This window comes from Ceratotherium simum, chromosome 5, assembly GCF_057802395.1.
Source record: "Ceratotherium simum simum isolate JZ-2026a chromosome 5, ASM5780239v1, whole genome shotgun sequence".
Lineage (NCBI taxonomy): Eukaryota > Metazoa > Chordata > Mammalia > Perissodactyla > Rhinocerotidae > Ceratotherium > Ceratotherium simum.
This window is the reverse complement of record NC_141904.1, coordinates 89,144,990-89,169,090: the sequence shown is the minus strand read 5'-3', so window position 1 is coordinate 89,169,090 and position 24,101 is coordinate 89,144,990. Positions and strand designations below refer to the sequence as shown.

The 24,101-nt window shown below is 56.6% G+C and overlaps 1 protein-coding gene across 1 annotated transcript in view; it reads left to right on the top strand.

The window, feature by feature from the left end:
* The first annotated feature begins 19,730 nt into the window (after positions 1-19,730).
* The window catches only part of FBLN2 (fibulin 2), an 89,099-nt gene continuing 84,728 nt past the window's right edge, over positions 19,731-24,101 (top strand). The window contains exon 1 of the mRNA XM_087431587.1: positions 19,731-19,791. The gene's annotated coding sequence lies outside the window, so the exon portion shown is untranslated. The remainder of the gene's footprint in view (positions 19,792-24,101) is intronic.

Sequence of the window (24,101 nt, the reverse complement as noted above, 5' to 3'; positions counted from 1 at the left end):
CCTGTGCTGGGCCTGTGGAGGGTCCACAGGGCAGATAAAGCCCCCATCCCCTCCTGGGGGCCTCACCTCACAGTGTGGTAAGGAAATCCATCCCACCCCATCTCGCTCTCCACCGTCCCTCCACCAGCCTGCCTCTGTCCCTCCGTCCGTCTCCCCCTCGCTGCATGTCCCCTCCACGGAGTCTGCCATCTCTCCACTCATTCCCTCTCCATCTGCGCCCCCCATCCCTCTATCTCTCCCTCCATCTGTTTATTTATTCATTCTGCCCTATTTTGTGCCAGGCCTAGGCCATGCACGGGGGCTCAGACATCACTCAGACGTGGTCTCTGTCTGATGAGAAAGAGACAGTAGGAACACAAGGTGATCAGAGCTGTAGAGGAGGAAGCACAGGGGCAGGGGTCTGATGCCTGAGCTGGGTTCTGGAGGGTGAGTAGGCGTTTACCAGGAGAGACAGGGAGGAAGGGCATCGAGGCAGAGGAAACAGTATCTGCAAAGGCACAGAGGTGTGAACGGTGTGGTGTGCCCCATTGGCTCAGTTTGGCTGGAGGGGCAGATGTGGGAGGTGAAGGGGGGCGGGGGGAGTGGATACGATAGCTGACCAGCTCACAGGGGCCTTGGAGGCCAGGCTGATGCATTCAGACTCTATCCTGAAGGTACTGGGCTGAGGAGGGCTTGTAGGCAGGGGAGCACCACAGGCAGATGCATGTTTCCAGAAAAGCTTGCCTGTGCCAGTGTCCAGAGGTCCAGGTGAACCAGGGCAGGGGTGGCAGGGTGGGAGAGTGGGGAGACAGGGAAAAGGGCCACTCATCCTGGTGGCGGTGGCGGGGTCCTGAGAGTGCAGTGGGATGGGCCGGGGTGTGTGGATGGGTCCCCACGTTTCTTTCCGAGCATCCAGCCACCATTTGCAGTCAAGTTTTCATTCAGGTCTGTTATGTAACCCAAGAGTCCTGGGTTCAAGTTCTGGCTCAGCCACTGACAATCTCTCTGCCTTACTTTCCTCAGCTGTAGAATGGGAAGATTCATCCCAGCCAAGATCACAAACTCAGGTGCTTACGGGCCCAGGGCAGGAAGGGCTGTCGAGAACCGTGGAGACCTGGAGGGTCCAGGCCCTGTCTAAGGGGGCTGCCGCTTGGCTCCAGCTGTGGGAATGCAGACCAAATAGACCCTCTGACTTTTCAAGAGAAGCCAGAAGGACAGATCTTGCAATATCCTGATTTTTAAAATACTGCTCCGGGCAGGCAAAATGCATTTGTGGCCCCGATTTGAGTTGTTATGAGATTAGCTGAGATGGCGTGTGTGGGTAACGCAGACAAATGCACCCCGCCACCTCTCTGCCCTCCCTCCGTCCTTCCTCTTCTTGAACACAAGCCTCAGTTCTGCACAAGTCTTCTCCCCCAAGTCCAGCACCTGAGCTGGGCAGCGAGGGGCCCGGAATCCTAAAGCGTGAGGCAATATTTCTTTGTACAGACAGGAGCAAAGATGTATATTCCCAAAAGAACTGAAAGCGAGGTCTCGAACAGATATTTGCACACCCATGTTCATAGCAGTATTATTCACAGTAGTCAAAAGGTGGAAACAACCCAAGTGTCCATCAACAGAAAAATGGATAAACAAAATGTGGTCTACACATACAATACAGTATTATTCAACCTTCAAAAGGAAGGAAATTCTGACACCTGCTACAATATGGATGAACCTGGAGGACATTAAGCTAGTAAAATAAGCCAGTCACAAAAGGACAAATACTGTATGATTCCACTTATGTGAGGTCCCTAGAGGAGTCAGATTCCTAGAGACAGAAAGTAGAAGGGGAGTTACCAGGGGCTGGGGGAGGGGAGTGGGGAGTTAGTGTTTAGTGGGGACAGAGTTTCAGTCTGGGAAGATGAAAGAGTTCCAGAGATGGATGATGGTGAGGGTTGCACAACAATGTGAATGTACTTAATGCCACTGAACCAGACACTTAAAAATGGTTAAGATGGTAATTTTTATATTACATGTATTTTACTACAATTGTGTGTTATGTGTTATGTATAAATTACCACAGTTAAAAAACAAAATGGCTGGGGCCGGCCCCGTGGTGTAGCAGTTAAGTGCACGCACTCTGCTGCTGACGGCCCGGGCTTCGGATTCCAGGCCCGCACCCACGCACCATTTGTCAGACTATGCTGTGGCCGTGTCCCACATAAAGTGGAGGAAGATCGGCATGGATGTTAGCTCAGGGCCAGTCTTCCTCAGCAAAAAAAAAAAAAAAAAAAGAGGATGATTGGCATGGATGTTAGCTCAGGGCTGATCTTCCTCACACACACACACACACACAAAATGGCCAAGATATTCGTGTGGAGAAGGGAAAGGCAGGCTGGGGAGGCTGGTGTGGGGGCGCCAGGGCCAATCCCACCTGTTCCCAAAGCCCTGGGGCAGCTACCTCTGGGACTAGGTGGGGCTCTGCACGGCCAACGGGTGTGTGTGCTTCCTCCAGGGCAGGGACTTTCTGCCATTCTGTGTCCTCAGCCACAGAGATGGGCCTGGCACAGGAAGTGCTGAGCACACTCTTGGTCTGGAGGAACAAATTGGCATTGAAATGAGACTGGCACATTCAGCTTGGGCTTGTCTGGCTCTGTCTTCAATGTTCTGTAGAAATTGAATTTTTGTGTATGTGTATACATATACATTTTATCAGATGAAGGGACTTCCTTTCCAGTGCTAGTTGGTGAGGAGCTGTTGACTTTATTGAACACGTTTTTTTCTGTACCCTTTAGGATGATTGTGTGGTTTTTCTCCTCTAATTTGCTAATGTAGTGAACCCAATGACTTGCTCTTCTGAGGTTAAGCCGAGCTTGAGTTCCTGGATAGATTGTACTTGCACGGGATGCATTGTCTTCTTAAAGATGGCTGGATTTGGTTTGTTCACATTTGTTTAGGATTTTTGTGTCTGTGTCTCTGGAAGAAACTGGACTATACTTTTCATTACTCATCCTTGGGGGAAACCTTCTATTTCTCAGCTCACTCCCCCCAACCCCCACCCTGGCTGTGCTCACCAGCTCAGCCATCTAAACTGGCCAGGGCACCAAGACCGAGGGCCGGGCTGGAGCTGGGGCACAGCTTCCTGGGCCCTGGGTGGGCATGAGTCCATCTGTGCAGCCTGGGGGGTTCTGGAGGCGGGGTTCATGACGTGTGAGGTTGGTGGCCGCTGGCAAAGTCACCGAGGAGGTGGAGACCCCCTTAGTCTGTGCGGTGGGTGGGGGCCTGGCATGGTGGATGGGGGGCTTCTGCACCTGGGCCACAGTCGCATGCCCCTTCCCCAGAAAGCCCCGTGTAGCCCCTGTTCTTCCTTCCCAACTCGGGGCCAGCAGTTCACTGAGCAGCCTGAACTCACTGGAAGGACAAAGTGGAAAGGGTTTTTCCTTTCCTTCCATCTGTGCTGCCCTCAAGCTCTGCTGACCCCACTGTTCCCGAATGGAACATCGCCATCTCTGGCAGTTCCCAGAGTGCTCAGATAGGAAAATCACGTTCAGGCCACTGTGGACTGTGAATCGCCTCTCCTCCCTCCGCTCCTGGGGGTGGATGTGGCCTGTGGCTGGGGACTGGGTCAGAAGGGTGTGGCCTGTCTTCCCCTGCCTTCTATGCCCTCTTCTGCATCCAGCAACCCCCGTGGGGAGGAAGGAGGCCGGTGTCGTCTGACTCTACTGTTCTTTTTCTGTTGGTCTCTGTAGCCTCCTGGGTTGCAGTGACCACCATCAATGCCAGCAGTGTCCTTGGTGTGGCCTCCGTCCCCATGAGTGCATCTGTGGGCACCTGGCCCCAGCTGGACCCCCTCCCACCTGCTCAGTTCCTACCCTCAGCAGGGTTCCCTGCTGCTGTGGTCCCGCCATTGCCAGGTGTCCTTCTAGGGTGGGGAACACGCAAAACAGCCCACAGCTGGCCCTCTATGGTGGTGACCAGTCCCTGTGGCCACTCTCCGCCTTGCCCACCCTCCCCTGCACACAGGGCCGCTGGCCCACTGCAGGAGGTGACATCCAAACTGAGAGTGAGGCACCTGTCTGCCTTCCCGCAGATCCACCCAACCTCTCAGAGATTCGGCTTTTGGGGGGCTTTACTTTGGCTTTTTCGAGGAGGGGAAGTGTGGCTCCTGCCCCTTAAGCGGTAGTTCAGAGCCCCAGTGATGACTGAGTGCGCCCTCCTCCTGGGGGTCTACGTATTCAGACTGGTGGGATGTGGCGCGAGGGTTCCTGGGGTGATGGCGGGAGCTGCAGGCTGTGTCTAGCCCCCATCGGCTTCTGGCTCTCTTTAGAATGTAGGCTTTGGGGGCTTCTTCATCCTCAGCTCTGGGTCCTGGCCACTAGTTCCTGCAAGAGCAGAAGTCTCACTCCACATCCTGTGCTGCTGACAGCTGGATGCGGCGGGGGACTTGCCCAAGGCCACACGTGGTGTGCTGATTAGATCTGGGACTGGCTTCCCTCCTCCTGATTCCCAGATAGGGACAGTCCCTCCATCATCCCTCTTGTCCTGACATTTAGGGACACAGAAGATGACCCGGGGCAAGGATTTGGGTGCAAGCACTTTATTCGGGAGGTGACCCCAGAAAGCAGTGAGGGTGTGAGGGAGGGGAAGGGGAAAGCGGCCACAAAGGGTGTGATCATGACCGAGTCCCCACGGGGGCAACTGGGGCCTGAGCCAGCTGGGGTCCCCCAGGGGACTGTGTGGGGCACACCTCAGAGTTGCCCCGACAAAGGCTGAGGAAGCTGGGGTGTTAGCCCACCAATCCTGCCGCTTAGTGGTGAGGCTGCTCCTGGGGGCGTTAACCCTGCGGCTCTCTGGGCTGCTCTGCCCGTGGCCAGGTGACTCTTGCAGCCAGAAGCGACCTGTGAGTGCACGGCTGACCACAGAGGCGCAGAGTCCTCAGCGTGGGCTGAAGGTGGTGGGCGGGTGTGGACGGAGGTCGTCTGCCCTGGCCCACTCTCTGCCGTCCCTTTAGAGACCTAATCAAAATGAACATTGCACCTTCCCCACAGCCCTGGCTTTTATTTACTTCTCATGCCTCTGTCATAAGTGTGTGTGCTTGCCGGATTGTCACAAGTCATACATGCTCATGAAACTGGCATCCAGATCAAGAAACCGAACCCGACCAGCCCCCAGCAGTCCCCTCGGTGCCCACTTCCAGTCACGACCTCCCTGAGGGTGCCCGCTCCTGACTGCTAACAGCACAGATTAGTTTGCCTGTTCAAAAACTTCATAAAAAATGGACTCATCCGTGTGTAATCTTTTGCACCTAACTTCTTTGGCTCAATGCTGAGTCAGTGAGCTGCATCCATGTCGTCGTGTGGCCATAAGTGGTTTGTTTTCACACTATTCGGTGTTCCGCTGTGTGGACGCACCGTGACATGCTCATCCGTCCCCTCTGCTGACGGACATTTGAGTGGCTTCCAGTTTGGGGAATCAGGAACAGCGCTGCTAGGGAGCGTCCTGTCTCGGCTTCTGGAGGACGCACGCTGTCCTCCTCTGGGTCCGAGCACGTGCGTGTGTCCAGCTTGAGTCATGTCCACCACGGTTTTCTGAAATGACTGCACTGTGCGAAACTCCCACCAGCAGGGGACACGGATTCCCGTTGCTTCACTTCCTTGCCCACAGGTGATGTTTCCATCTTTTTCCTTCTACAAATCCAGTGGGCGAGTAGCCTTAGCTTCTTCAAGCTCCGTGTGTTGTTCCCCCTTCCCTGTAGCCTGCATCCACATTTCACAGATGAGAAATGGAGGCTCAGCGAGGGGAGTCCCTGGCCCCAAGCACACAGCTGGTGGGTGGCAGGATGGGGCCTCGAGCTGGAATTCTCTGCAGGAGGCCTTCTGCTGGCTGGCATGCAGGCAGGTGGGAGAGCCGGGGGTGGGCACTCATCAGATTTCTGGACTCGACGTGGTGAGTGGGGTTGAGGCCGGCTCCTCCCCTTGAAGCTGTCCAGCAGGCCAGCTGATGACATCCCATCCCTGTCCATTCCTGTGCCGTCTCCTCACGGGAAGGCCAGGGTGAGGTCTGATGGAGGAGGACGGCCCCGTCGGCTATTGAGAGCTCTGGAGGGCACGGTGGTGTCGTCCTGGGCAGGGAGCCTCAGGGCGACGGAGCAGTGGAGCCAGGCTGCCCGTGTGCGGTCCAGCCTCGGCCCTCCTGGCTGAGCTGGAGGGCTTGTGGCCATGACCTCCAAAGGCCCCGAGTCCCTCGTCTGTTCGATGGGCCTGGCAGCAGTGCTGCCTGGAGGGCTGGCGTGACCCTTGGTGAAACTAGGAGGGAACGTGCTTCGCCGGCTCCCTCAGCCCCGCGGGAGACAGACGAGGGCCTGGCGGCAGGGCAGCTAGAAGGAGAGCTCTCCTCAGAGTTGGGCATCTGGCGTTCCGGGCAGGGCTAGACGCTGGGAGTCTGCTGCCCGCCCACTGCCCCCTCCTCCCACATGTTGGCATATGGTTTTGTTCAGCTGGAGCCAGGCTGTTGTGGGGGGAGGTTCTGTGAAAGAACCCGGGAACAAGGCCCCTTTGTCTGGTCGGGCTGCCAGTTCCCTGGGCCTGAAACTGTGGGTCAGACCTCAGGCTGGCAATCCAGGGCACTGTCTGTGATGGGAAGAGGGCCAGGGCTCCCCTTTGTTAGATGGGGAAACCAAGGCAGAGAGGACGAGAGCCCTGTCCAGAGAGCTCAGTCTGTCAGTAGTGGAGGCACGACTAGAACGCAGCTCCCAGACTCCCAATACAGTGTTCTCTCCTCCTCCACCCTAATGTTGGTTCCCAGGGGTCCCTGGGTCCCTCCTAGGGTCTGGAGTCTGGGTTGGTGCAGCCACTTTTTTTTTTAACAACCCCATGCTGCCCCTGTCCATCCCTCTGTCCTCCCTGGCCTTCCACAGAGAGTTTTGGGGAGCTGGCTCTCTGCGGCCACACTCCTGGTTACCAGGAATATAAGCCTGAGCAAAACAGTCACAGTCTTGGCCTTCAAGGAGTTTGCTGTCCAATGGAAAAGCTGATGAGCCTGCTGACAATTACGGCACAGGAGTGGTGCCTTGAGACAGAGCACACAGGCACTGTGGCCCTACAGTCTGTGGAGGTGACGAGGAGTCAGGAGGGATCCTTGAAGGAGGTGATGTTTGAGCTGAGACCTGAAGGCTGAGAAAGAAGCAGCCAGGCAAGGATGTGGCTCCAGCGGGGAGAGGGAGGGTGTTTCTGGCAGATGCCGCGGCACAAGCAGGAGCTGAGAGGTTCTACAGGCAGGGTATGTGGGCGAGCAAGTGGAGGAAGCCCTGTAGGAGCAGAGGGGAGGGGAGAAAGTGAGAGGAGAGAGTCAGGAAACGGCTCCTGTTGAGAATGGCAACGCAGAGCAGAGCCAAACCACTGTAGGGCCTTGCCGGCCAGGCCGCCGGGCGTGGGCTTTACTCCACGGCCCCCGGGGAGTCACAGAAGGCTTAAAGGCAGGGAGTCACGTGGCCAGGCTGTGATTTGGAAATCAAGTGACTGCCAAGAAGAAAACAATGTTTTAAGGGGCAAAAGAACATGAGCAGAAATTTCACAGAAGAGGAAATGCTGACAAACATGAGTCAAGACGCTCGTTCTCCCGGTGACGAGGACACATAAGTCAAGACCACCCCTCGGTGCAATTTCACACCTCCCACAGGGCAAACAGTGTCGAGTGCCGGCAAGGAGGCACTGGCAGGAGCGCACTCTGGTACCGACTCTCCAAAACAACAGTTTGGCGTGAGCCGGGGAACTTGAACATGCACACACCCTATGACCCAGCCTTCCCTGTCCTGGACGCTCGCCCCGGGTGACTGATACAGATGTCCTGGGAAGACTGGGACCAGGAGAGTTAGAGCAGCATTATTTGTAGTAGGAAAAAACCCAAACAGAAGACAACCTACACATCCATAGATAGGAGACTCACTCGGCTTGGTAGAGGTAGTCCGTGGAATATCACATAGCACTGAAAAGAAAAGAAGGACAGCTACAGGGACCGACACGGGAGTTCTCATCAACGCAAACAGGAACATTTACAGTGTGTGTGTTCATATCAAGTTCAAAAACAGCCCGAATGAAATAACACTTTAGGATACATACAGAGGTGGTAACGCTTTTAAGGAAACTTAGGGAGGCCTTGCAACTGGGGAGGGGCCCAGAGAGGATTTCTGGATCTGGCAGCCCTTGTCTTTTACACTCCTCCTTTCTGGTATTTTTGCATAGCCGGAATCAGCCCCTGGGCTCGTGTCACATTCTCTCCTGCTGGCTTAACATTTTTGCAATGGGTGGAACCTGCTTGTTTTATTATTAGTCACCAACCACAGGCGACGGCTTTCCTATCAGACCCACGTTGCTTCCACGGTGCTGTGCTGGCCTCGGGGACCCAGCCTAGAGTGAGGCAATGACCCTGCGATCCAGGAGTCTCTGGGCTCTCATTGGCTGGACTGGCTGGGGCTTCCTTGGCTGAGAGCCAATCACTGAGAGCTTGATGAAATCTCCTTGTGCCTGTTGGGGGTTTTACAGAGAATATGTTTTAAAAATGTGTGCTATTATCTGACAGTGTCTGAATCCAATGTAGAAAAAGTCGACTTCAAACCCAGCGCTGCAAATTCACCCACCCTGTCGGGGTCATCCATGGATTCCTCTTCAGCATCTGAGAACAGCCCCCAGTTTCCATTAGAGATTCATCCCACCCCCTCACGCATTTGGGAGAGCATACCACCTGGGCTGAGCCAATCAGCACAGCCCATTCCCCTGGCTGCAGTGATTGGTTCAGGTCTGGGCACCTGACTTAAGCCCCTCCAATCGGAGAGAAGGTTAAGACCAGTGGACTAGTGCTTCATCTTGTCTGGACTTAAAGGGGTGTGGGCTGGAGCTGCTGGGAGTTTTGGTCACCAGAAGAGGTGTTTTTGGTGGGAGATGGAGGAGAGGGGAGCAGAGCTGAGGAACAAGAGGGGATAAACTTATTTCTGGGGACATTTGGCTACCTGGATCCAGCTGTGCTTGAAGTCCACCCCTCTACTCTTTCATTATGGAACTCAATATCTCCCTTTTTTGGCTTAAGCCTGTTTGAGTCAAGCGTGCTGTGACTTGCAGCAGGAAGTCCAGATGGGTACCCCTCCCCAACTCATCAGTGACACCTCCTGAGCTGGTAGCTGAGGAACCATCCCTGCCCCTCCCTCTTCTGGTCCCAGCATCACACCAGCCTTCATAGTCTCTCTCCTCGATCTCTCTCCAGTCCTATCTCTTCCCCACACCGCCATCCTCGTCTGAACCCCATCACCTCCCACCTGGACTCTAGCACCAGCCTCCTCAGGGCTCCTGTTAAAATCCTCCAATGGCTCCCTTGCTCTCAGAATAAACACCAAATTCTTCCCATGGTCCACTGGCCTGCCGAGTCATCTCTTCCCACAACTTCCTTCAAAGGACTCCTCAGCTGCTGTCTCACTTTCCCCGGGAGCCCCACTAACTTTCCTTAAGCACTGTCTGTGTGCCTCGCCCTGTGGAGGTCCTTCCCACCTGTTAACTCATCTAAGCCTCCCGAAACCTGCTGGGGTAGGCACCATTGTCCCTATTTCTAGACTAGGAAACAGGGCCCAGAGTGGGAGGAGCCCCCCGGTTGTCATGCACTGGGACCCAGGAATTCTGGCTCCAGCCTCCAGGGGCTAGCCACTGGCCCCCCTCCCCTGCACTGCCTCTTCAGGGGGCTCCTTACTGTCTGTCTGTGAGGCTGCTGGATTCATATCTGTCTCCCGCTAGAATGTGGGCTCCATGCGGCAGGAGAGTCTGCCCTCCTGCTGGACTTCCAGTGGATGTACAGTACCTGGCACAGAGGGGGTGCCCTGGAAAGATCTGTCGAGTGAGTAATATTAGCTAATACTCACTGAGCACTTAGCACATGCAAGCTGCTTCCTAAGCACTTGCCACATGAACTCATGTAGTCCTCACAACAGCATGCTGAGGTCGGCAGTTATTTTACAGTTGGGGACTCAAAGACACAAAGAGGGAATGTCCCCAGGTCACCCAGCTAGTAAGTGGCAGAGCTGGGATTCAAACCCAGGCAGCCTGGCTCCAGAGTCTGTGCTTATAACCACACCACCCTCACGTGGGTGGGTGGATGGACAGACAGACACTGAGGCCATGTTCCGACAGGGGTCAGGGTGAGTGGAGATCAGGGGTGTGAAGCCATGACTGGGCCCATATCCTGAGCATGTCAGGAGGCCTGGGCTAGACAGATGGAGATGTAGGATGAAGACGCACCTCACTGGGGACCTTCACTGCTTCCCGGGGCTGGAGCCTGCTGGAGTGTGCTGCAGAGGGGGTAGGTCCCTCACTATCTGCCTTATCAGGGCCTTGGTGAGGAGGCTGGAAGGAAGAAGAGGCCTGGCAGGCTCCAGAGAGAGCTGGATGGGCTGGAAAGAGACCAGAGGGCACCTCAGGGCAGATGCCCAGGACAGATGGGTTGGCCTGCCCATGGTTCCCAGACCCACTTGGGTTAGCATAGAGCCAAGTAGCTCTGCGTGTTCACTGGAAGCTGGGGGACCCTGGAGGCTGTGTGTGTTTGGCACTTTAATAAGAGAGTCCCAAATAACTACCTCCAGCTTGGGTCACATTATCTGAAGTCTAAAGGTTGAAATGTGGAAGGTGAAACTCCTCTCTGGGCTGTGTAGACCACTCCCGGGTCCTGTGCTCAGCCCCTGGCCCAGCTCTGGGAGAGGGATAGGCCGAGTTGGCCACAGGGTACTGGGGGAACTGGGGTGGCTTGGAGTGGAAAACAGCAGCCTCAGGGCCCTGACTGAGGAGGAGCAGGAAGGTCTGGAGGACCAGAGGGCAGGGCTGGAGCCCAAGAAGGAAGTCACCTCTCTGTATGTGAAAGACTTTTCTCTCAACACCTAGAGTTGCCTAAGAGTGGAAGTGCCGCCCTCGCATCCCGTAGCCGGGTTTCTGGGTCTTTCCTCTGGGTTCAGCTGCGGCAGGGCGACCTGAGGTCCAAGGGTCTCAGAGTGGGACAAGGAAACACTGAGCCTACTGAGGCCGCGGGGGAAACGCTGTGGACTAGGAGGCCTAGACTGAGGAGCTCGGGACTCCAGGGGGCCATGGGGCTCACCCAGGCTTCCTGGTGGGGAGGAGAGAGCCTGGGTTTGGACCCAAGCTCGGCTGTCTCTGAGCCTCAGTTTTCTCCTTTGTAAAGTGGGAACACAGTGTGCTGGAGAGGGATGCAAGACAGATGGTCCTATCAGAGCTGCATAAAGTGTCTAACACAGTGACTGTTTCAGTTACTATCTTTATCACTGCATTAGTTGGGGTCTGTCAAGAAGTCCAGATGAATTTTGCCAAGATAGGATTAGATGTGCAAGGAAATTGTTGGCAGGGGGGATGGGGGGGTGCAGGCGGGAGAAGGCAGGGAGAAACTCAAAGCTCTGCAGCTCAGACTCTTGCGACAAGAGGGGAAGGGAAGGGGGATCAGGAAGGAAGAACCTGGGAATGTGGCACAATTCCAGAAACCTTCAGCCAGGACGAGGGGGAGCCCTCGCCACTCTTCTGCTGGGGGAGTCCTGGGTCTCGCTGGAATGATCCTGCATTAGTAGCTACTGTGCTTTAGCTGGGGGACAGCTCAAGGTGGCCTCAGCACAACTGCGAAGGCAGATGGAGAGGAGTGGACAGTCACCTGTGCCACTTGGAGCAGGAGACGTGAGGGACACACTCTCATGGCCGTCATAGTCATCCTTCTCCTAAACTCTTCAGTGCCCGGGGTTGGGTCGAGCCGTGTCGGGTAACCAGAGGTCCCCTGGAGCCTCAGAGCCCAGACTCTGTTATTTACACTGAGATGTGTGTTTTCTCCTCACATTCCCAGAAGGGGGTGGTTTCCAGGAATTATTGGAAATTCCTGCCCCGCAGCAAGGCAGTGTGCTGAGGACCCAGGCGCCAGCTGTGTGGGACGGGGCAGAGGCCTGGGGGTTAGTTCAAGTGCAATCATGAATCAAGGGCGGATGGATGAATGGACGAATGAAAACAGAGCGGGAAGAGGATACAGGTAGCTCACTAGGTGTGCCTCAGAATGGGGAAAGCCTTTCTAAGCACAAAGAAAAATACTGGTAAGTTTTTCTACATCAAGTTTTACAAGTTCTGTATGTAAAAAACACATAAGCGAAGTTGAAGGAGAGGCATCTGCAGCAGGTACGTGGCTGACGAAGGGCCAGCGCTCCTACTGCACAAAGAACTCTTAACAGTTATGAAGCTCAAGGTGAACACTTCAGTCGTCAAAATGAAGAGCATGTATGTGGGCTTCTCAGAAGAAACACAAACGGCCACTGAACATGTAAAAGGAGACCTGCCAAATTGACCAGAACTGGGAAGGCTGACCACCCAGGGTTGGTGACTGTGAACAACCATCTCACGCATTCTTGGTGGGAGGAAATTCGTACAACTTCCTGGGGGCCCTGTGCCAGTAAACGTACTTAAAAACATACTTGCCCTTTGCCCTTGTAACTTCTTGTAGGTGGACAAGTGCCCAAAAATGTAGATTCAAGGGTATTCTTCAAATCATTTTTTATAGTGAAGAAAATTGGAAACGATGAGTGGAGGATCAGGTAAACAGACTGGTGGTAGCCGACGGTGGAGCACTGCGCGGCTATTGACAGTGGTTGTGTAGATACACGTTTTGATGTAGAAAAATGGCCACAACAGATCACGTAAAAATGTGGCAGAAGAAAATGTTCATTAGAATTTGATTGTGTGCATACATGCCTACATTCACGCCTACATACATTCACACGTGTACACATACATGTGTATAGAACAAAAGCGGCTGGAAGAGGTTCTCTGGGAAAGGTGGATTTGCTGGTGTTGAATGTTTTATCATATGTACTTCCTAACTTGTTTATGAAAATCAGAGTCAGACTCTCCCATTTCATGGATGGAAAACTGAGGCTCAGAGTGGGCAAGAGACTTGCTGGGACTGGGCCTCCTGTCTCTGGGCTGCCTTCACTGTTCTGGGACCCTTTCAGCCCCTTGGGGCTTCACTATGTGGCCCTGGGCAAATCCCTTCCCTCTCTGGGCTGCTCCAATAGGGAAGGGGCTCTGAGACCCCTCAGCCTAGTTTCCAGCCCACTAGGGAGGTCCCAGCCTCTGAGCTCAGCACCCCTGGCCACCCCCCCTCACCCTCGGCCAGGAGAGCTGGCCCGAACAGCAAGGCTGGGCCAAGTCTGGCCAGAAGGGCCAAGTCTGGCCAGAAGAGCCAGAAATTTCATCACCCCAGGCGGAGGGATGGGTAGGGGTGAGTCACGCACGAGCCGGGCCACAGAGGCAGGGGCCGACCGTTCCCAGCCAGGGTGCAAGGTCAGGCAGCTTTCCTGGAGTAAGCAGAGAGCTCGGGAAAGTGTAGAGAAACCCCAGGGCGGAAGACAAGTGGTAACGGCTTCCTCCTACCTCCTCTCTCCACACATCCCATTGCGTGTAATTCAGCCCCTCCGACCACTCTGCCAGGGGGCCCCTGTTCACACCCTGGGGCTGGGAAACCCACCACCTCACTACGTGCCCCACTGCTTCCTCTGCAAGGGCAGGGAACAGCGTGCAGACTCTGGAGCGGGACTGCTCTGGGCTGGGCCCTCGCTATGCCACCAAGCCTCAGTTTCTTATCCTGTAAAATGGGATAATAATATCTAGCACCTCTAGGATTGTTTTGATCATTAAATTAAGAATTAATCAAGGTAGGGTGCCTATTAAAATGCTTGGCACACAGTGTATGATCAACAGGAGTTCATTTTTATTCCCATCCTTGTCCCTTTATAAGGCAAAGCACCCTTGGGGAGAGTCTGGGCCGATCCCTAATGCTGACCCCAGTGTCCAAAGCGGGCCTGGTAAGTGCAGGGCCAGACTTGGTAGGTAATGTTGCCTCAATGAAACAAATGCTATTAGCTAAGACTCTTGCGTGCGAGTAATAAAACCCTAGTTTAAATTGGCCAAATCCCCGAAGGGAATTTATTGGCCCTTGTAACTGAAAAATCCAGGGGTGAGATGGCTTCAGGCCAAGCTATAACCAGGCACCTAAATGTTATGTCATCAGAAAGCTGTCTCTCTCTCTGTCCTCCTCTCAGCCCTGCTTTCCTCTGAGCTGGTTTCATCCTCAGCAGGTTTCCCTAAGAGATGGCTTCAGTGCCACAGGCTCATATCCACACTGAGCAACGCAGCAGGAAGAGTGCCTCTGTCCCCTGGCTCCATGAGGGCCATCTGCCTTAAATAGAGAGGGCCCTCCCTTGAGTCACACACCCTTCCCTGGATGGCATACTCTAGCAGGCCACACCTGGGCCAGGGGCCCACCCACGAGGGAAGGATCAGCTTCATGTGAACCAACCACATGGACCCAGAATGGAGAGAAGAGGGTTCTGCAGAGGAGACTCGGGGGGCTGGCAGCCACAGCAGGGGACACGGGTGGGCAGAAACCTCAGGTGTAGACTGCACAAGCCTCCCCGGAGGGCTCTGAACCAGGAGCTCCTGTGGAAGACTGGCACACAACTTCTTAGCAGAGCACCTGAGCCAGCTACTGAAGTGGCATGGCGCTTATTAGTCAGGTAAAGGTTAGGCTGCTGTTAACAAAGCCCCTAAAGGATGATGGCTTAGCACACGTGGAAGCTTATTTCTCCTTCACGTGAAGGTCCAGGCCAGGTGTGGTGGCTCCACGACGCTCTGGGGCTCCTTCCACCCAAGGGTGACTTCCGCCTGGTATACAAGGTGGCTGCTCCAGCTCTGTGTCCACCGCCAGGTCCTCGCTTCAGCCAGCAGGAAGGGGAAAGGGAAGGGAGAGGCCACAACACTTCTGCTCCCACTCAATGGCCTCAGACTTTCACGGTCCTGCTTGGCCGCCAGGGAGGCTGGGAATGTAGTCTTTAGCCAGGCAGCCATGGGTCTCTGTGAGTTTCTACAGTTACGTTTCTTACATGAAGAGTCGAGGATGACTAGTAGTTTTTGCCTTGGGTGGAACAGCATTCATGGTGGATGGAAAGGCAGGGAAGTGGGGAGTTCCTGGTGTATAATCGGCTTTTCATTGGGCTGAAGAGTAGGATGCTGGGCTGTAAGAATGGGAGTGTGAGTGGGCGAAGAGGCTGGAGAGGCGGGTGGGGTACAAACCAGAGTGGGCCTGAACTGGGTTCCAAGAACTGACCGTGTGCCCACATGTCTGAGCTCCGTTCACGCCACCTGCCAGCAGCTGCCCTCGGCCACCCCTCAGCCTGGGGTGTGTCCGCTCCCTGGGGGAGCGATGAGGGGAAGAGTCCTGCACAGACCCTGAGGCTCAAGGCCGTCTGAGTGGGGAGTTCCAGGGACTGGCGTGAGGCCGTGGGCTCCAGGTGGGCACATGTCCTTGGTCTGTCCTTGGGGAGGGACACAGGTGGAAGGAGGCCAGAGGGAGGCCCTGAAGCAGTGTTTTCCAACTTGGCAGCACCTCACAATCAACTGGGGATAAAAAAGTATTGAGGTCCAGCTGCACCCTCCAGAGACTCAGGTTTAGTTGTTCTGGAGTGGAAGGTAGACACTGGTATTTCAGAAAAAGTCCCCAAGTGATTCTAAAGGACCGCCCTGTGCTGAAGCTCGCGTCTGGGTGGTGCTGCCCCGGGTCTTGGCTGGGCAGCAGGATGGCGGGTAGGGCCACCCCCTGGTGAGGAGGGCCTCGGTCTGAAAATCGCTGCCCATCATCTTTGGACATCTTTCCCATGTGTGGAGTTCTCCCCCACAGCAGTCTGGCTGGGCCTAGACACCCACTTTCCCAGCCTCCTTTGCAGTTGGGGACAGAGATCTGCCCCATTGTGGCTGCAACAGATGCTGAATGGGAGGCAAGAGCGATGACAAAGTGAGCCCCCTGCAGAGCCCACTCTTTGAGGAGGGGATGTCATCTCTGCTCTCAGAGGAGCCCCAGGAGAAGTTCTGGTGGGGAGTCCCAGGCACACCATTCGAGTGGGCAGCTCTCGCCGTCTGCACCCAGGGGTGCAGGAAGGTTTTGGGCACCATGGCGGGCTCAGGTTGGTTTAGGCTAGGTGCCATTAACAATGACGACAACAATCATTTACTCGAGGCTTATCACGTGCCAGACTCTGCTCTCAGCATCTTCAAAACAACCCTCCGAGGCAGGAACTATAGACGACGCCGCTGAGGCCAGAAGGCTGAGCTGCTGAACATCACACAAAGGGGATGTGGCTTTAAACCAAGGCCATTTGGCTACAGAGCCCGTGCTACCAAACTCTATGGGCTTGTTGTTTGGGGTGATTATTATCACTGTTACTCTCATTCTCAGATGCCAGGAGAGGCGCAGTGACCTCCCTGAGGCTACCAGCGAGGACGCAGACCCAGGAAGCCCAGCGAGCATTCTCCTCCCCATCCAGGCTGGCCAGGTGGTGCAGGCGGGTCCCCGCCCCAGCCCTGGCGCCAGGGGGCTGATGAGACTGTCGCTGATGTGAATAACTCTGCTGCCCTCTGAGCGTTCTGTCTAGGCCTTATCGGCCTGGAACTTCCTCCAACCCTGTCTTGGCCAGGCCCCGGGCCCTAAATTCCTGGTGGGTGATGTGCACTCTGTCTGCGATAACAGCCCTGGCAGCGCTCCGAGGGGACGGCCGCCTTGGCCGCATCTCCAGCTCAGATAACAGAGGACAGGCGAAATATCTCCACTTTATCTCCGGGAAAGCTGGCCAGGCCTGGGGCTCAGCGGGCTGCAAGGGGAGACCAAACCTCGGCTCACCGCCTCTCCTCCTGACCTGTAGCTGGGAAGGGAGCAGCATCAGAGGGCCGTGAGTGGCCCAGGCTCCAGTGAGGCCAAGCTCTGGGCCTTCTATGACCCCAGGCTGCCTCCCTGCTGACAGAAGGAAGCATTCAATCTGTCACTCACTCGTTCATCAGAGGTTAGTGAGCACTCCCCTGGGGCCAAGCCCTGTTCAAAGTACTTCAATTGATTTAACTGCAAAGTAATTACAAAGTGTTTTAATTCATTTAATCTTCCCAACAACCGCATGATATAGGCCCTGATGTTCTTCTGTTCATTTTACATTTGAGGAAATCAAGGCCCAGAGAGGTGAAGTAACTTGCCCTAGGTCACACAGCTGGCATGTGGTCGAGTGCTTACCCAGGCTATTTCACCTATGGTCATTTATAATGAATAAAAATAAGTCAGCTAGTGACAAGTACTCTGAAGAGCAGAGAGGGTAGGGAGCGGCTGAGGGAGGGGCAGTTGCTGTCTGCTGGGGTCTCTGGGAGGGCTCTCCCGTGGTGACAGTTCAGCTATATCTCAGTGCAAGGAATAGCCAGCCATGGGGATCTGGGGGAAGGGCATTCCAGACAGAGGGAACAGTAAGTGCAAAGGCCCTGAGGAAAACAAGCTCCAGTGGGAAAGGGGCCCAGAGAGGGAAGGGCCCGCCCAGGGTCAGACAGAAAGCTGGGGCAGGCTGGACCCTCCATCCCCTCCTGGCTCCTCTGTGGCCAGCCCTGTCTGAGCCCCTGGACACCTCCTGGCTTCACCTCCTCCCAGCTGTGTGACCCTGGGCAAGTGGCTTCCCTTCTCTCTGCCTTTGCTCCTGGCTGCCTCGCCCCTGTCCTGGGCTACGGTGAGGCCCCCGGGTGGAGGTGGGGCACACTCTGGGCCCATGGCTGCTGCCCAAAGATGTGAGGTGGCCCCCGCTGGGCCATGTGTCTCCTGGCAGGGATGAGAGATGGTCCTGGAGGTCCTGAGGTCCTGGAGGGCCTGGTCTAGGCCCAGCGTCCTAGAGAATGTGGCCCCAGGACTGAGAGAGACACAGAGATCAAGGGATAGAGTCAGAGGGAAATGGAGACCAAGAAGGACAGAGTAAGACAGAGGGACAGGTTGACATCACAACTGAGATGGAGACACAGAGAGACACAGAAAGAGAGAGACACGGTGGGGGAAGACACCCTGAGAGAGAGAGACATGGACCGTCTGAATGAGCCACTGAGAGGTACAGAGACAGAGAGACAGGATGGGGGAAGATGCCCTGAGACAGAGACATGGACCGTCTGAAGGAGACACTGAGAGATACAGAGAGAGAGGGACATGGTGGGGGAAGACGCCCTGAGACAGAGACATGGACCGTCTGAAGGAGACACTGAGAGACATAGAGAGAGAGAGAGAGAGAGAGACGGGGTGGGGGGGAGACTGAGAGACGCCCTGAGAGAGAGAGATACAGACATCTGACTGAGACACGGAGAGACACGGAGAGGGGTTGATTCACAGCAACAGAGAGACAGGGAGAGAGGTTTACTACAACAAAAAAAGAGACAGACAGAAAGACACAGAGACAGAAGACGGCAAAGAGAGACAACGAGATGGAAGGACAGAATTCTGGGATACCGACTCTCTTTGGGCTTGACTGGCCTTTGCGACCCTAAGTTGCTAGTGGGGAAGGGACTGGGGGTTTAGGGTCCCTGTGCCAGGGTCCAGGCCTGCAGGGCCTGGTGGGTTTGGGGCCTGTCCCCTGTTCCCCTGGGCTGCTCTGGGGCTGGAATGCTTGCCTCAGTCTAGCAGGGCTGGATTTTGCTCAGGTGGGTTTTTTTTTTTTTTTTTTTGTGGTTTCTAAAGACCTTTATTTATTTATTTTCCCCAAATCCCCAGTAGATAGTTGTATGTCATAGTTGCACATCCTTCTAGTCGCTGTATGCGGGACGCGGCCTCAGCATGGCTGGAGAAGCGGTGCCTCGGTGCACGCCCGGGATCCCCTAACGGGATCCCCGAACCCAGGCTGCCAGCAGCAGAGCGCGCGCACTTAACCGCTAAGCCACGGGGCGGCCCTCAGGTGGGTTTTTGGGTGGGATTTTGAGCCCTTGGCCAGGAGAAAGGACCTGGGAACTAGCCCCTGCCACCTGCCTGCTCCCTGTGGGGCCTCTTACCAGGTACAGGCTCCTAGTCTGCCAAAGGGGCAAGTGTGGGGTGGGAGGCCCCACCCTGCCTCAGCTGTGGGTGTCAGAGTCACCGTAATTAACACTTAGAGCTTACAACTGGCAGTGTTCCCCGCCTGTTGGGCCCTGTGCTGAGGGCATGCCATGAGGTTCTCCATGGGTCCCCATCAACAGGCTGGGGTTAACCCGTCCAAGAGATGAGGAGGTTGGGCTCAGAGAGGTCAAGGGCCTTGGCTGGAGTCACACAGTGGTCCCAGGCAGCTGTGTGGACCCAGGAAAAAGCAAACCTAGACTGCTCCGAAGCTAGGGGCTGGGAACGGTGTGCCCGAGGACCTGTACCCACAGTGTGGGAGCCCCCGAGGTAGGAAGCGAGGGGGATGGGGAGGCCGGGGCCAGGCTGGGCCTGTTCTCTGACCCGATCACACCGGCCGGCCTCTCGGCAGTGCTGTCCGCAGGCCCCTCAGGCCCTCGCAACGTGCCCAGAGTTTCTGGGCCCATCTTCCAGTGGCGACACTGAGGCCAGGCTGACTGAGGTGGTGGAGGCACAGCCCCCCAGGCTGAGGCAGCAATGCGAGATATGGAGCTCAGAGTTTAGCCTGGGCGGGGAGGGGCTGCGGGCAGGGGTCGGGGCGCTCACAGCTCCGCGGGGAACGCGCGGCGCGGCCACCTCCGGGCCCGGTGTGCACATCGCGGCGATGAGCCAGCGGCGCCAGGCGCGGCCCGCTCCCCGGCCGGCCGAGACCCCGCCCCGGGGGCGGGGTCAGGGGAGGGGCCCGGCCCGCTCGGCCCCGCCCTCCGCCCCGGCCCCGCCCCGCGCCGCGCGCAGCCGGGGGCGCACGGGCTCTCGACGCGCGACGGCCCGCCGGCGGACGGACGACGCACGGACGGACGGACGGACGGACGGACGGCGGAGCGCCCCGTGGTGAGTGCGCGCGGACCCTCCCGGCTCCCCGGCTCCTCGCCCGCGCCGCCCCCCGCCAGGCTCCCGGCTCGGGGGCGCTCGGAGCCCCGACGGGTCCCGGCCCGCGGACGCGCCGCCCGCCGGGGGTGGCCTCCCGCTCCCGGCCGCGGGACAGACGCGGGCACCCGGCGCAGCGCCGAGGTGGGGGGGCCCGGGTGCCGCGGGCTGGTGCCCCCACCCGCCAGGTCCGGGACCCTCCCCCCGGGGTCCCGCCGCCCTCCGCTTCCGAGGCCGGTCACCGTCCGCAGGGCGGAAGACGGGGCACCACCCCCGCCGTCACGCTCACATCTCCCCCAGGCCGCCCCCGCCCGTCACACTCACTGCCACACACGCGCTCACACCAGTAGCCAGCAGAAGTTCCCCACACTCTGCGGGGGCACACCCGCAGTCCCCTGGTCTGCGATCCCAGAGTCAGAGCCCCTCCCCCGTCGCTCACACATGCTCGGCATACTCGCGCTCTTCTCTCACACACGGCCTTTTTGCGCACACATGCTTCCTACACACGTGCCTTGCACACGGGCGTCTCCCAGACATGCATGCCTCTCTCTCAGAGGGTTGTGTCTGTTAAACACGTGTGCCCCTCTAGCACACACTCGTCTACCACACGTGTGTCTCACATACCTGGAGTCACAGACGGTCCCCACACCCCCTGAGTCTTGCACACAGTCACATACACCAACAACTTGGTAGTCCCATGTGCCCCTGACACTCCCCGCCTCCGTGGGCACAGTCCTCTCCTGTCCTGAGTTGTGTGGGAGCCGAGGTTGGGTGGAGGTGTCTCTTGCCTGAGGCTCCCTTCGGTGGGGCCTGGGTCGTATGGGGAGCTCAGGGAGGGGGCTCAGCCTGCAGAGGTGGGCCTGACTCTGCCAGCCTCCCACTCCTCGTCACCCCCTGCATCCTTTCCCCTCCGAGACCCCTCTCTCCGGAGCAAGGGTGCCCTACCTCCCTTCTTTACTGTCACCCTCACCTCAGCTTGTGACAGCCAGTTGGGCTGGTCCAAAGCTGGTCTGAGCCAGCAGGTGTCACCGTGACAGGCCAGAAAAGAAGGGGTTGGGTGCTGGTCGTCACCCAGAGCCCCTTGAATAGGGTGCTGGTCCAGGCCCCTCCCAGAGCCAGCCCTGATGAGCGGGCCTGGCATGTGTTTGTGGCTGAATGGCTGGGGCTCTGAGCCTCACCTTCCCCACATGCAGACGGGGGTGAAGATCTCCACCAGAAGGAAAGGAGGGACCGAGTGCTTGCTCCCTCAACTTCCCATCCTCCCCTCTTGTGTCTAGGGCTGTGTGATCAGGGAGTGGACAGGGGATGGATGAAGTCAGAGAAACTTATTCTGGTGGCAAAGACCTGTTGGCCCCAGCCGTGGGTGGCCCTGTGTGTTTTGTTTGGCTCTTACCGTGTTATTATTATTTTTAAAAATTTAGTTAGCTGCCAGCATTTACAAATTGGCAGCTTTCACATAAAAGTCCAGGTTTCTATCTTCTCCTGAAAAATCACAAGGTCTGGCAGTTCAGGGTACACATCCCTGTGTGATGCCCATTGGCTAGTGCCACCCGCCTGCTGCCCCTGGTCTGGGGCAGGAGCACCATTTGGCCACAGTCCCCACCCCGCCTGCTTGCGCATTCTTGGTGCCTGCCTGGCCTGCGTAGGCCTCTGCATTGGCTTTGCCTGCTGTGTAGACTGTATAAACTGGGCTGGTTTTGCTGCATTGCCCACACCAAAGTGGGCCTAGGCTAGTCCCCTCACCCATGGCTGGGGAAGCCTTGAATGAGCCTCGGACCATTGAAGGCCTTAGTCATGGGAGCACTGAGGGGCTCGCCAGGGGCCTGGACCACAGGGTATCTTTGTGATGGTGGCAGGTACTTTCTTCTGGGCTCTTGGGGGGCAGAGGGGGACAACCGTGGCCTTGGGGAAGGAAGGCAGTGATCTCCGAGCCAGGCCTAATCCATAACTTTTCTTCCCAAATTCTGTCAATGATCCTGCAAGGCCACATTCTTACCCCTGTTTTACAGATGGGGAAACTGAGGCTCAGAAAGGGTCTCCCAGCAAGCAAAGGGTAAAGCTGGGATTTCAACCCAGTTTTTCTGACCCTAAAGCCAAGCTCTTTGCTCCCCTCTCAACGAGTCCACAGGAGGAGGGACTTGCTCTCATTGACCATGGGTGAATTCCCTGAGCTAGGTCCATGCCTGACACACAGTAGGTGCTTCATGAATGCTTGTGGAACAACTGAGGAAAGTGAAGCTACGCTCTGTGCAGAGGTCAAGGTGGAGCTAAATTCAGGGCCTAAGGTGAAGATCTCGCGTGGCCTAAATGACCACCAAGGTTCCTTTTAATCGGGCTGGAAGCCCAGTGCAGTTTCCTGCCCTAGTCTTGATGGTCACATTCACTGTGACCCCTTGCCCACATCGCGGTGTGTCCTGTTGGACGTCAGGGTCAGCGTTGGCCTTGCATTTGGGGGCCGTGAGTGTGAGCATTTTTCCCTAAGCCCACGGTCGCCTCGGTGGATGAGATGCCTTACAAGGAGGGACTCAGGCAGAGGAACAGGCAGCTTCTGTCTCCTGCTCCACTTCCTTGGGTGACCTCTCGATGGGTGGCACCGGGTGGGCCAGTCACTGCGTTATTCTTAGTCCTTGTTCTCGTGACTTTCTGCTCTTGTTTGCCATGTGTGTGTGGCTGAATTCATGTAGGTTAAATGCCCCCGTGATGTGTGCCCTCCTGGGAGTTTGTTAACTGACTGAATGAGGACCAGCCCTCTCAGTAGCCCATGGGACTTGGGGATGGTGGGCAGCCCCCGGCCTCTTCCTCGTACCTCTGGAGGTTTTCTTTCCTGCTAGGGAAGAAGGTGCTGGGTCTGGCTGCACCAGGTGGTGTGGAGGGCTGGGCGCTCCCTTCTCTGGGCCTCAGTCTTCCCTTCTGTAAAGTGGGTGCTGTCTGATGGCTTTCCGGTGCTCATGGTCCCGAAGTGGGGAGGTGGGGATGGAAGCCTGGGGTCTGCTGTCCAGGAGGCGGTTGGGTATAGCCCCCCTCTCTGGCTTCCTGAACTCTGAGGGGCCTCCCTCAGCTGAAGGCCTTGCCCTGGCATGCGGTTCCAGCCTGCCAGGGGATTCCGGGCACTGTGCCCCGCCAGTCCCGCGACCTCCGTTAGGGCCGGCTGGACTAATTGTATCAGGCGGGGGCTGGGGCAGGATCCTGGCTTTCCTGGGCACAGTGTGGGAGTCACGTCCTGGGCCAGGCACGGTCTGCGTAGGGAGCTCATGGTGGGCAACACAGACACTGTCTTTGCTCCCATGCAGTTTATGCTCTAGTTGGAGGGGGGAGGTGGGGTGAGACAGGCGACGAAGAAATGAAGTAGTTGATTTCAGACAGGTATCAATGCTATAAGCTTAAGTGAGCAGGGCACCCAAATCCAGGCGGGCAGCGAGGGCCGTGTGAGGAGGGGATGTCTGACTTGAGAGGGGAGGTGAGGGAGAGTGCTGGGCGGAGGGCACGGCTAGTGCCCAGGGCCTGAGGTGGAACCCTGCTTGGTGTGTGAGGGGTGGAAAGGGAGAAGGCGGGAGTGGGGAGGGAGGGGAGGGAGGGGGCAGAGGAGGTGGAAGGGGGCAGGGCAGGGAGTTTGAAAGCTACTGAGGAGCTTTGATCTGGGGAGCGATGAGATGTGATTTCCGTTTTGACACTCTCCCGAGCTACAGGACTCCATGGAGAGGTGTTGGCAGAAGTGCCAGGCCGGCCTGATAACCGTTCATGAGAGCCAGCCCCAGGCCAGGCCCCGTGCTGGGGGCAGGTCTCGCCCTTGAGCTCCAGGCAGGTGCGGGGACAGGCCTGTGGACAGACGTTTGAGATCCAGGGTGACACGTGCTGGTTCAGCAGATGCTGGCACATCCTTACAGTGGAGTGTTGTGCAGGTGTGAGACACGAGGAGGCTCTTGAAAAGATCTTCAGGGTCCCATGAGAGAAGAAACCAGGGTGCTGGGTGGCCTGTAAAGTATTGAATAAGAAATATAACTTCGTTTGCGGGTCTGTGATAAACAAACCCTGGGAGGAAACACCAGGAGGGGGTTGCAGTGGTTACCCTGGTTACCTGTGGTCACCTGGAGGGGAGTGCAGGTGGCGGACACGGGCGCGGTGACACTTTCCACTGTGTGTTATATTTTCTGCTTTTTGAACCAGGTGACTATTGCCTGTTCAAAACAGTAAATTCGAAAGGAGTCGGGCAGTTGGTGGGTGACTGTTCATTTGTGAGTTTTCAGTGGAAGTGTTTACGGGTGGTTTTTAAATTC